Below are 14,531 nucleotides of genomic sequence, written 5' to 3'. Positions count from 1 at the left end.
AACTTGATTTGTGGGAATCAAAGACTTTTATGGAATAGATATCGAGATTACTATATTTATTTTTACTGTAGTGTAAGATATCTAAACATCTAGAGATGCTCTAACAATGATCTCAGGGATCGTTTAGGATACTAATTAGAAGTTGGTGAAATGAGTTATTATAGCCTACTTCATATTTGGGACATCAAATATAATAGTGGTGTATATAGCTATTTATGTAATGACACACGTTATTTTAGATTTTTTGAAACTAGTAAAAAGAGTTTTAAAAACAAGAAATAAGAAAGCACCATCGCGTTAAGCGCTACATATTCGAAAAAAGGGAAATCGCAGCATTGTGGAGAACAAAATCCTATTAGGATTAGGGCTTTTCTTCTCCTATAAATACCCAACGAGGGCAACCTCATTCTCTAAAAAAAATCAAGTCCTCCTCATCCTTTTCAAGGTATTCCATTCTCTCCCTCTTGTGGTGAAGAAGATCTTTAGGTAAGAGATGGTTTGTTTTGGGTTCCTATTTTCCAAATAAGTCTCTCATTCTCATTATCAATCGTTCTTAGACTTCTTGGTGCCAAAAGGGAGTTTATGTCTCAAAAAACCTCTAAAAAATAGTAAGGTAAGCTCTCTTGGTCTAAGATCTACAAATTTCATCTCAATTTACAAACTTAAATCTTGCCCTAACGTAGGGAAACCCTTTCTTTGTAAATTCTTGATCATAACGATATTCAAGGAGTTCGACTCAAGATTCTCAGTAAGAACCCTCAAGATTTGGAATAATCTTTGTTTCTAAAACTATCTTGTAAGTAGTCCTCCTACAAAGAGAATATTATTTGTTCGTACAATTAATCTTAGTTTTATTGCATTCTTTGAAGGTAGATAGATCTCTACCTAGTGGGAACCTTGGGTGAATATGCATGATTTCTTGATACTAATTAAATGTTATGATATTGCTTGATTTAAATGGTTGTTTTGATTCTTGAATGTATTTTGTTGTTGTGAATTTTATATTATGGCATGATGATGCATGATGAATTAAGTATGTTTAGATCATAGAATGTGTTGGGGGTGATGCCCCAAATCTCATAGGGTTCTATAGTTTGTGATTGTATTGTACAAACATTTTATTTATGTAATAAAAGATATGCCCTAAATCATATTTAAGCTACAAGATAACATGTATGTAGAGACATATAGGTGGATCATGTTTAAGTGATAGTCTAAATGGTTTGTAGTTGATGGATAAGGCCGAATACCTTATCATGGTGACACTACGAGTATGACCCACTTTGTAGATGTTACAATTGTTGTAAAGTGCTATAAATGATCTGATCCTGATCATTCATATGGAGACACGTGAGCAGGGATATTCTATACAAAGGAGTTTGTATAAGACCGGACCATGAAATATTTAGTCTCATTATATAACGCGTTCATAATAGAGACTTATATTTCACCAGGATGACCATAGTTAACATGACCTGAATCCCGAGTGAGTTGTGAACTCCTGCCTATGAAGGCAGTCCTTTGATTTGTATGGGTGAGAGTGGCCAGATTGCCGACTCAACAAACCTACCATTTTGGAGAATCATCTGATTGAGGAGCTGGGAACATAGCTACATAAGAAGGAATTCACTCTTTCTCCAATGTCGAGGCAAATAGATAAATTGCTCTCTTAAGGGCTGATTTCAGTGCTTGAACAATGTGGCACCACATTCTCTCCTGACCCGATAAGGGTTTGGTCATAGTTAGACTATGATTTATTGTTCATTAGAGGGATCAGTGGTACTTTTAGATGTAACTATAGAGAAAAAACGGTAATTTTGATCCAACTATACTTACGAGCAATTTGTAAAGGATCGTTGTACTGTTGATTAATTATATCTAATGGACACATAAATATATATGTAGTGCGAAGAGTGCAACTGTCGGTCTTTAGTAGAATGTTCGACAGTTAACGGATGGTGAATAATTTAATTAAAGAGTTTAATTAATTATTCATGTACCGTTGGAGCTTCAAACTATAGGTCCATGAGGTTCCCTCGGTAGCTCAACGAGATTTAATGAGAATCGGTTTTTGGATTAATTTAAATTGTTCAAATTAATTTAGGGAATTAATTATATATGATATAATTAATTAAATTTTAATTATATATATGATATAATTACTATAATGTATTTGATACATTATAATATTAACTATTATTTGAGAGAAATTTAATATTTGAATATGATTCAAATATTAATTATGTGAATTAGATTCATATAATTAAATTTAATATAAATGAGATTTATATTAAATATTGTTGTTGAGAGAATTAAACCATAGGTTATATTGTATTGGATACAACATTGAACTATAGGTTATATGTTTATATTTGATATAACATATAGTTTAATATATATTATATGATAAAGCAGAGTTGTAACTCCTTCCCCATTATTCTCTGCACAACGTGAGGACTGGATTGGAAGTTTTTCATTATTCTTTTCCTGAAGAAAAAAATACATAGAGTTTTTCTATGAGAAAAAATCCTTCCTCCTCATTCTCAATCTCTTTTCCCTCTTACAAATCCAAAATAGCCAGAGCCTCACTCCTCTTGAGTACTCTTCTCGAGAATACCAATGTTTCCATCGTGGTGGTGCCCAATTTGGAGATCGAGAGATTTTACGTGAATATTTGGTCTTTAAAAGTAAGGGTTCCAAACCCAAATTATTTCTTGGTAATTTATCAAATGCATGTTGTAATTTTGTAAATTTCATAATCTTATTCTCTTCTTCTGTAAAATTTTGGAAATTGGGATGGTCCATCTCTTCCGCTCAAGGACCCTTAGTTGGATCCTTCAGAATGTTGGAGCATTTATGGTTGATCTTGGAAGTAGTTGATAGCGAGATTTTGGTGTCGCTCCCATACCCCTTGCTATATAAATAAATTTATAAATCATCGAACAAACCCTTTATACCAACTAGTAATGTAGGTAGCAAGTCCGGGATCGAACCATAGAGAGCCTAATATGGATTCCTAAAAAAGTTGGAACTTGTAGAAAGTAACCAAGGGGGTTCGTGAAAATTGTTAAAAACTAATTCTGAAAATAAAAAGAAGTGCAATGTAACAATTTGTAAAAATTATCAATCAAACAAACACTTAGCTTGGGAAATTGTAATTTAATTCATTCCTCAATAATTCTATCATAGACTACTCAAAATATGTGTGAGATTATTTGAACAAAAAAAAATTAGTCTACTCGATTAGAATCCTAATCGGTAGTCCATAAAATCAAGTTAATTAAAAGAAGAGCGATGATCCTCAACAATCAATTAACTAACAAGCTTTAAGCTTTAAGGCAAAACTAAGCCAATTAATTGGTTTTCATCATCTAACCAATTAATTAAGTGAAAATTGTCTAAGTTAGAAAGTAAATGCTTGTTAATTGGAATCCCTAATTAACACAACAAACTGATTTAACTTTTGCTTCTAAGTGATGACTACCTAATGATTACAAATTAGGGCCAATCAAAGAAGTCAATTAAATATGCATAGCTAATTTGTCAGATTATACCATACATGAAAACTTAAAATTTACTCAAGACAAATTCCATTAAGTCAAAATCATACTCACGAAATTACAAAATGAGTCTCAAGAATTACATTGGAATGAAATTAAACTAACTATCCCAAGCTAAGTTCTTACCCTTTAGCCACGAAACATGTCGAAAATCAACACGATTGGCAAAGAGAAAAAACTTATTATCAAACTAAAAGCAAAAGCAATAAAAACAGAGCTGGAAAAGAGACTAAAATGCCCGAAATCGAGAGTAGAAGGTAGAAGATGGGATGAATTCGACTGAACCTTAAGGGTTCCTTTTATAGATCAATCGTAGCGTCGCAAAGCTAGGGAGAGCATTGCAACGCTCGGCTGTGCCGCATGTGCTGAGGGGTTCGCATCAAACTTCGCAGTGTTACAATGCTCCGGAGCGTTGCAATGTTGATGCTTCTGTCTTACAGCGTCAGGCTTCAGCGTTGGAATGCATTGCAACGTTGGCGTCCTTGAGTTTCAGAAGCATTGCAATGCTTGGGGGTAGCATTGCAACGCTGCCCTGCGTCTAGGCATTCTTCCTTTTTTTGGTCATTTGATTGATTTAGCTTCTAATTTTTTCATTTTAGCGTCTTTAAGTCTTGAACGCTTGATCCAACCATGTGTACACTCGAGTCTTACAAGATAAGTAATTAAACAAAATTAAGTAGCTAAACAATCCTGAGTTAAGCAGAAGAAAATAGCACATTTCAAGTGCTATCAAACACCCCCAACTTAATTCTTGATCGTCCTCGATCAAGGTAAAACAAGCAATCATGCATGAATAGTTAGTTTGTCAAACTTGAGTGTTTCCTACTCAAGCCTCAATAGTCAACCAGAATCAAATTCACAATCAAATGGGTAATCAAAAAACATTCCATCATTTGATGAATAGTTTGAAAATTCGTTTTAAAAATGTTTTAATGCATGTTCAAGCTCAAAGTTATTTATTTTGAACTAGAGCGAGCCCGAATGGCCTTAGGAATCTTCCATTTATTTTCCCTTACACTGGCTTGAAGGATCCTGAATTAGCTTTTCTAAATTCAAAGTGGTAACGACATATCATTGGATCGGTCAAAATCTGTTCATCCATCGCCCCTTCTTTTTCAACTTTTTTTTTATAACAAAAGATAAAGAGGGGAAACTTAATTCAGAAAACTGACTTTCGTTTTGGCTTGCCCACACGGGTGTCATGTGAATCATCCCACTACGGGCCAATTTCCCTTCAAAAGTGCTTACTCATTCCTTTAGGATACTTTAGCTCAGAGGGAAACCACAGGTGTCATGACCACCCCAGGTTAATTATACCATTTGAAGAAGAGAAGTAGACCCCTAAACATGTATAAATGAAAGAAATATTTTGTTTTATTATTATTATAATATTTTTTTCTTTTTTTTTTTAGCAGGCGACAATGATATCAATTGACTACATCTCAAGCATGCATTACTAAATTGAACCGAAAAAAGACTAATATCTATTACCAAGGCGTATCGGAGTAACAACAAACTTATGGTCTCATAATTCAATTCTAAGCAAGCATACAGGGTCAAGATAGATATGCAAAGGGCTTGGAGATGTAATAAAAATTTTAAGCAAAATTTTCAAAAATATCATGAAAATTATGAACCCTTTCATCCGAACTATTCTCAAGCAAAAAACAATTCCTATGAGTGCGTCATAGGCTAGTCATCATAAGGAACATAACAACAAGACAAACAAGCAAGCAAGCATTATTCGAGCACAATGCTCAAGGACCCCAAATAATATCATCAAGAATAAATTTAGCCCAAAAATTTGAAAAAAAATGGCCAAAAAACATTCAAACACTCCACCCCCAACTTTTAAAATACACATTGTACCCAATGTGATCGAAAATAAAGCACGAGGGATCAGAATACTTCCCTAAACAATGAGGTGAAGAAGGATGTAGGGCACTCTGCTCAACTCTTTTTCTTCCCAAAAATCCTACAAACAAGAATAATAAAAAGAATTAGGCTCAACAAATGAGAAAAATAAAAAGAGAAAAATACTGAATTGAAATCTAATCCTAGAAAGCAAGTAAATTTAAATCCTAGCTGCCTCTAGGTAGTGCAAATGTTTATGGTTGGTTGCTCGACCATGATGACTCGTTTTAGATGTAGACCGGTGAGTCCAATCGGTAGGCAATGTTGAAGCAGTCCAAAGACTCGCCATCATGGAAGACCTTTAACCTGTGCCCATTGACTTTGATGACTTTTCTTGTCTCAAGATTAACAATGTCTATTGCACCATAAGGATAAACATGAGAAACACCAAAGGGCCCAATCCACTTGGATCATAGTTTACCAGGCATAAATTTCAATCGAGAGTCATAAAGGAGTACCTTTTGCCCTACTTAAAACTCATTGGGTGCAAGCATCTTATCATGAAGGTCCTTCGCTTTTTGCTTATAAATCAAGGAATTGTCAAAACATTCTAACCTCAGCTCTTCCAACTCTTGAAGTTGTAAAAGTCTGGCCTCCCCAGCTACCTCTAAGTCCCCAGTTGCACTTCTTGATAGCCCAATAAGTCTTATGCTGGATTTCAACTGGAAGATGGCATGCCTTACCATAAACCATCCAGTAAGGGGACATTCCAATAGGAGTTTTGAAAGCTGTCCTGTAGGCTCATAGAGCGTTATCAAGTCGGAGGCTCCAATCCTTTCTTTCTGGGTTGACCACATTTTCCAAAATTGTCTTTACTTCCCTGTTGGACACCTCCGTCTGCCCATTGGCCTGAGGGTGGTATGGGGTGGCAATACGATGTTGGACACCGTACTTCTTCAACAGGGATGCAATGACTCTATTGCAAAAGTGTGATCCATGATCGCTGATGATTGCTTTAGGGAAGCCAAACTTGCTAAGAATGTTAGTCTTCAAAAAACCAGCAACCACTTTAGCATCATTAGTAGCTATGGCCTTTGCTTCCACCCATTTGGAAACCTAGTCCACTGCCAATAAAATATATTTGTACCCACAAGAAGAAGGAAAAGGTCCCATAAAATCAATCCCCCAAATATCAAATATCTCACAAAAAAGTATAGGGAATTGCGGCATCTCATTCCTATGGGACAACCCTCTAGATTTCTGACACCATTCACAAGTTTTGCAAACAAAATACGTATCCCTAAATAATGTGTCCCAATATAAACTAGAATATAAGACTTTTTTGGCGGTTCTCTTGGGACTGAAGTGCCCTCCATATGCATGCTTATGAAAAATTCAAAAACAGAAAAGAACTCATCATTAGGGACACACCTCCTAACTACCTGATATGCACAAAAATTCTACAGAATAGAATCCTCCCAAACATAATATTTTGACTCACTTTTAATTTTATCTTGCCTATGTTTGTTCATCCCATATGGGAACTTACCAGTGGTTAAGTAATTCACAATGTTAGCGTACCAGGGAGTCATAGAAATACCATCTGCCTGCATCAAAGTGTGGTCAGGGAAGTCTCCATCAGAATTGAGGCAACCTCCCTCTGCTACAATCCTACTCAGGTGATCGACAACGACATTATCGCATCCTTTTCTGTCTTGGAGTTTTAGGTTGAACTCCTGAAGGAGAAGAACCCACCTTAACAATCTAGGCTTGGACTCCTTCTTTGACATCAGGTAGCGTAGAGCTTTATGGTAAGAAAAAACAATAACTTCAGATCCCATAATATAAGAGCAAAATTTTTCTAAAGCAAAAATAACAGCTAAAAACTCCTTTTCTTCTGTATAAGTAAACCACTCAGAAGAGTTTGAATCTTTACAAATGAAGGAGAATTTTTAGAATGTGGTTTCATATTTTTGCAAGCCCATATTTATAGAAAAGTGCCATGCGTTCTTTTTCTCTATTTTTATGGCATTTACCATGCGTCTAGATTATCTTCACGAGAAGGTTTCCCCAAAGTGGTAGGTTTGAGTCGGCGATCAACAACTCTTGTTGAACCCTCAGTAGTCTCAAGGTCATGGTGTAGTTTCACTGAGTTGGGTTGAAGGTCTTCGAAGCATAGTAGATGACTTGATGTTTTTTATCGATCTTCTGCCTTAACACTGCTCCCACAGCATGGTCACTCGCATCGCACATGATCTCAAAGGGAAGGTCTCAATGAGGAGCCTAAATAACTGGAGTGCACAACAAGGCGTTCTTTAGCACATCAAAACTTTTCCTGCATTCGTCATTAAAATCATAGGCCATGTCCTTTTGGAGAAAGGAGGTCATCGGCTGAGCAATCTTATTGAAATTTTTAATGAACTTGCAATAGAAACCTGCATGACCAAGAAACGAACGAACCTCCCTCACATTTGTGGGGTAATGGAGCTTAGTAATAACATCAATTTTAGCAGGATCTACCTCTATGCCATGCTTAGATACTATATGTCCTAAAACTATGCCACGCGAGGCCATGAAATGGGAATTTTCAAAATTCAGAACAAGGTTAGACTCAATGCATTTTTCTAGCACCCTAGACAAATTAGACAGACAATTAGCAAATGAGTCTCCATATATAGTAAAGTCATCCATAAAAACCTCCTTGCATTTTCCAATATACTCAAAAAATATGGACATCATACAGTGTTGAAAGGTGCCTGGAGCGTTACATAGTCCAAATGGAATTCTTCTGAATCTAAGGTGCTATAAGGGCATGTAAATGTCGTCTTCTATTGGTCCTCTTGATTTATCGAGATATGATAGAAACCCAAAAAACCATCAAGAAAACAGAAGAAGGGCTTTCCAGCAAGCCTTTCGAGCATCTGATCAATAAATGAAATGAGGAAGTGGTCCTTTCTAGTTATAACATTTAATTTTCTAAAATCTATACACATCCTTCACCCATTCTAGACCTTAACAGTTATTAAACTACCCTTATTATTTTTAACCACAGTAATACCCATTTTCTTAGGCACTACATGAATAGGACTGACCCACTCGCTATTAAGGATGGGATAGATAATACCTACATCCAAGAGTTTGAAGACCTCTTTCATAACTACTTCATTCAAGATAGGATTCAGACAATGTTGAGGCTGTCGACAAGGCTTAGCTCCATCTTCCAAAGAGATTCGATGCATGCATACAACGGGACTTATACCTTTAATGTCGGCTAGCGTCCATCCAATGGCCATTTTATATTTTTTCAGTAACTCAACTAGCTGCTTTTCTTGTTCCTCAATTAGATGCTTGGAGATAATAACAGGCAAGGTCTCAGCTTCCCCCAGATAGACGTACATTAAATGGTCTGGAATCTTCTTTCAGCTCCAATTTAGGTGCCTGCAAAACAGAAGGAAGCACCTTGTCAGAAGATTCATCATCAGAACATGAGGGCATACTTACCGGCTCTGTCATAGACAAGGTGGCAAGCTCTTCATGGGGGATTAAATCTCCTGAGCCATCCTCATCATCGTCATAGACATCCCATATAACCTCCTACTCAAGAGAGTCAAACACATCAATTTGGCACAAAGAATGTACTTGCCCTATGGTGGAAACTTTCATAGCATCGAAAATATTAAACTTGACCAACTCACCATCGAACTCCACAAACAAAGTGCCTCATCTACATCAATCTTAGTCTTAGCTATCTTCATACAAGACCACCCAAGAAAGATTAATGCAGATGAGATGGATGTGGGCTCTTCCATCTTAAGAACATAGAAATCGGTAGGAAAAAGAAACTTATTGATCTGAACTAGGACTCTATGACTTCTAATGGGTGAATAAAGGACCTATATGCTAATTGTATGACAACTCCAGTTTTAGTTAAGTCCTTTAATTTTAATTCTTGATAAATTGAATAAGGCATAACATTTATTGATGCACCCAAATCTAGCATGGCCCTATCAATTTTCTTTTTGCCTATGATGCAAGGGAGAGAAAACGTACCTGGATCCTTTTATTTTTCTGATAAGTTTTTCTATAGGATTGCAGATACGGATTGACTTACCACCATTCTCTCTTTTTCCTTGGCTTTTATTTTCCTCGTGTAAAACTCCTTAAAAAATTTGGCATATTTGGGGATTTGCTAGACGACATCGAGGAGAGGAATATTTATCTCAACCCTTTTAAACATCTCCAAAAACTCCTTATCCTTGTCTGCAACTGCTTCCTTTAGTCTAGCAAGCCTAGAAAGAAAAGGGGTTTTAGGTACATATGCATCTAAAGGAAGATAAGGGTGAAAAGATACTCCCTGTTTATTTTGTGGTGGCAAAACAGTTTGATTTGAAGAAAGAATTTCTGGTTTCTCCAATTTTGACTTTTCACTGACTCAACAAGTGGCTCCAACTATTTGCCACTCCTCAATGTGATTGCAGTAACATTCTCTCTCAACATTGACTCAGGTTGGGATGGAAGTTTGCTAGACTATCTCTCCACTTTGCTTATAGAGGTGGCTAGCTATGAGACTTGGGTCCCCAAAACTTCAATGGCTTTCCTTGTATCTTGTTGAAAATGTTGTGTATCCTGTTGAAATTTAAAAGAGTTGTCAGCAAGACTTTTAACAATGTCTTCCATGGACATAGCTAAACCAGACAGAGATCCATGATTAGGCTAGGCCTACTCATTCTGTCTTCCCCATTTGAAGTTTGAGTGGTCTCTTCATCCAGGATTATAGATTTGACTAATTGGGTCCTGCCATCTGTTTTGCCCATTATAATTATAGTCTCCAACGACATTCACCTCAGGAATTGTTCCTTGCAGAGCACTTGGGCAAACGTTAGCTGAATGGCCAGTTCCATGACATATTTGGCAAACAGTAGCGGGCTGTCTAATCTCCACTTTTGCCAACTATTTCACAACAGAAACTAAGTCAGATATTTCTTTCTTAAGTTCACTTACCTCATCGGCAGACTTTACACGGACTACAGCTCTAGTTCCAAACTGTTGAGAATTTTCTGCCATAGTAGTTATCAAGTTCATTTCCTCAGTCGGGGTTTTATTGACTAAGGCTCCTCTTACAGCTGCATCTATGCTGCTTTTGTCAATTTACATCAGTCCCTCATAAAAGTATTGGATTAAGATTTGGTCTGAGATCTGATGATGGGGGAACTTGAAACAGGTATTTTTGAATCGTTCCCAATACTCATGAAGGGTCTCTCCATCGAACTGCATGATGCTATAAATTTCCTTTCTGATGCTAGCAGCTCGGGATACTGGAAAGAATTTATCCAAGAACTGTCTCTGTAGTTTTTCCCAGGATGAGATGCTTCAAGGCGGAAGAATATAGAGCTATTCCTTGGCATTTCCCTTCAATGAAAAGGGAAATGCCCTCATATTGATCTACTTCTGGGTCACTCCATGGGGTTTCATTCCAATGCACACGACATAGAATTCCTTCCATTCTTTGTGTGGGTCTTCGCCCTATAGACCAGAAAAGACAGGAAGTAAGTGAATTAATTCAGATAAGTTCAAAGTTATCTGCTGTCTCTAGATGGGCAATGCACAAGGGTTGCTGAGTGAAGTCATGGGTTGCAAGCTCCTTGAGGGTTTTTTCTCATTCGACCACTGGGAAATTTTCAGGGATGTCTCCTTCAAATATGTCTTCAACATAGATCTTGTTGTCAAGAGCAGCTTACTGTCTCCTTTCTCTTCTGATTCTCCACTCTTCCCTAGAGATCTCTGCAAAATATAATTGTCTAGCACCCTTGGGAGTGTGGGTCATGCACCAAAAGAGAAAATTAATTAGCAAGGATAAACACTACAAGTTTCAAAAATTAAGGATTCCATCGGCTCCCGAAAACGGTGCCAAATTTGATAGTGGGAATTTTGGTGTCGCTCCCAAACCCCTTGCTATACAAATAAAATTTATAAATCATCGAACAAACCCTTTATACCGACTAGTAATATAGGTAGCAAGTCCAGGGTCGAACCATAGAGAGCCTAATATGGATTCCTAAAAAAGTTGAAACTTGTAGAAAGTAACCAAGGGGGTTCGTGAAAATTGTTAAAAACTAATTCTGAAAACAAAAAGAAGTGAAATGTAACAATTGTGAAAATTATCAATTAAATAAACACTTAACTTGGACAATTGTAATTTAATTCATTCCTCAATAATTCACTTAACTTGGACAATTGTAATTTAATTCATTCCTCAATAATTCTATCATAGACTACTCAAAATACGTGTGAGATTATTTGAACTAAAAAAAACTTAGTCTACTCGATTAGAATCCTAACCGGTAGTCCATAAAATCAAGTTAATTAAAAGAAGAGCGAGGATCCTCAACCAATAAATTAACTAACATGCTTTAAGCTTTAAGGCAAAACTAAGCAAATTAATTAGTTTTCATCGTCTAATTGGTTAATTGAGTGAAAATTGTCTAAATTAGAAAGTAAATGCTTGTTAATTGGAATCCCTAATTAACACAACAAACTGACTTAACTTTTGTTTCTAAGTGATGACTACCTAATGATTACAAATTAGGGCCAATCAAAGTAGTCAATTAAACGTGTATAACTAATTTGTCAGATTATCCCATACACAAAAACTGAAAATTTACTCAAGACAAATTCCATTAAGTCAAAATAATACTCATGGAATTACAAAACGAGTCTCAAGAATTACATTGGAATGAAACTAAATTAACTAACCCAAGCTAAGTTCTTACCCTTTAGCCACGAAACATGTCGAAAATCAACACGATTGGCAAAGGGGAAGAACTTATTATAAAACTAAAAGAAAAAGCAATAAAAATAGAGCTAGAAAAGAGACTAAAATGCCCGAAATCGAGAGTAGAAGGTAGAAGATGGGATGATTTTGGTTGAACCCTAAGGGTTCCTTTTATAGACTAGCCGCAACATCGCAACGCTAGGGAAAACATTGCAGCGCTCGACTGTACTGGGCACGCTAAGGGGTTCGCGTCAAACTTCGCAACAGAGCATTGCAACGCTGATGCTTCTGTCTTACAGCGTCAGGCTTCATCGTTGGAGTGCGTTGCAACGTTAAGGTCTTTAAGTTTTCGAAGCGTTGCAATGCTTGGGGACAGCATTGCCACACTGCCCTGCGTCTAGGCATTCTTCCTTCTTTTGGTCATTTGATCGATTTAGCTTCTAATTTGTCATTTTAGCGTCTTTAAGTTTCGAACGCTTGATCCAACCACTTGTACACTCGAGTTCTACAAGATAAGCAATTAAACCAAATTAAGTAGCTAAACAACCCTGAGTTAAGCAGAAGAAAATAGCACATTTCAAGTGCTATCAGTAGTATGTTGAAGCATGCTAGATTTACGTATGAGTTATGATGGAAGAAAGATTGTTGAGAATGTTTGATATATTATTGATTGCATATGTGGTGTGAGTAATTTTTCTTGATATTTGAAGCATGTTGAAATTGTGTTGAATTGTTTATGCATATACCTTGAACTCGCATATAGATGGGAAATTGATATCACTTAAGTTGGTTGGAGTCTCGAAGGGTAGGAAGTATGGTTGTAGCCTGTCCCTTTTGACAAGTATCCCGTAAGTTTGTTGATGCAACTTAAACCTTCTTGCTTGAGTATGGGTTGAGTGTTATCAAATACATTATATTAATTATATCATATATAATTATTTTTCTCAATTAATTTGAACAATTCAAATTAATCCAAAATTAATTTGATTCTCAATAATCCCAGTTGAGCTACCAAGGAGGCCTTATGGACCGATAGTTTGAAGCTCCAATGATATTTGATTAATTAAATAAACTCTTTAATTAAATTAACTAACTTCCATTAAATTCAAGTCACTCCATTAAAGACTGACATCTGCACTCTTCGCACTACAAATATATTTTTGTATCCATTGGATATAGCCAATCAATGATGCTTTAACCCTTCACAAATTGCTTGAAAGTACAACTGGGCCAAAATTACTGTTTTTCCTCTATTGTTACATCTAACTTTTTAAGTACCACTAATCTCTCTAATGAACAATAAATCATCGTCCAAATATGATCAGACTTCTATAGGGCCAGGAAAGAGTGTGGCGCCACATTATTCAAGTCTCAAAATCATCCCATAAGGGAGCAATTTCTCTACTTACTCTAACTATAGAGAAAGAGTGAATTTCTTCTTGTATAGCTACGTTCCCAGCTCCAATTAGACGAATACCTAAAATGATAGGCATATTGAGTTAATGAATTGGCCACTCTCATCCATGCAAATCAAATGATCGCCTTCATAGACAGGAGTTCACAACTCACTCAGGATTTAAGTCAAGTCACCTATGGCCATCCTGATGAAATGTAAGTCTCTTCTATCAATGGTGTTATATAGCAAGACTATTCATTTGGTGGTTCGGTCTTATACAAACTCTTTGTATAGAACACCCCCGCTCCTATGTCTCCACACGATAGTTCACTCAGCTGGTCGCATTTTAAACGATCGCGGGGCTTTTGCTATACGATAGCTTGCCTTCTTCTAAGCGATTGGGCATTCATCTATACGACAAACTTTTATCATCTCCCACTTGCTCAATTGTTTACACGATTGTTATTCCTCCAGTCTCTTCTTCTAACCAAGTTGACACAGAGCCCACACTTCTGGATTCTCACACGGAGAATACTAAGGTAGCCATTGTGGTGGCGTCTTACTCAACTCGAATGAGGTCGAGGTTTTGGAGGCTGTTCGTTGAGTTCGTGGTGTTCGTGTGGTGGTCGCTGTGATCGTGCTATGTTCGAGGGTTCGTGTGTTGCAGTCTTGGAGATTGAACGAGCGTTCATGATCAAGGGAGTTTGAAGATGAGTCTTCAAAGGTATGTATAATCTTTCCCTTGATTATCTGGTAAAACATGCTGTAATTTCGTATTGTGCATGACCTATAAATTTTCGATTCTTGTACTGTAATTGTGTATGTTCAATATCGAATAGAATTTAGAACGATCATTCCGCTACTCATGGAAATTCTCATGTCTGATTTCCTTCAGCATAGTTATCATCGTTTAATTTATTGACAACAAGCATATTTAATGTAGCAGAAG

General features: G+C 36.5%; 1 non-coding gene across 1 annotated transcript; it reads left to right on the top strand.

Annotated features, from left to right (window-relative positions):
- Positions 1–10,608: 10,608 nt before the first annotated feature.
- Positions 10,609–10,715, top strand: LOC120078914 (small nucleolar RNA R71). The gene has a single exon (XR_005482188.1). It is a non-coding gene; the product is annotated as a small nucleolar RNA R71 (small nucleolar RNA).
- Positions 10,716–14,531: the final 3,816 nt, after the last annotated feature.

The sequence above is a fragment of the Benincasa hispida genome, chromosome 5, assembly GCF_027475165.1.
Source record: "Benincasa hispida cultivar pf3 chromosome 5, pf3_genome.v1.1, whole genome shotgun sequence".
Taxonomy (NCBI): domain Eukaryota; kingdom Viridiplantae; phylum Streptophyta; class Magnoliopsida; order Cucurbitales; family Cucurbitaceae; genus Benincasa; species Benincasa hispida.
The sequence above is the reverse complement of the archived record's forward strand: the minus strand, read 5'-3'. Positions and strand labels throughout refer to the sequence as shown.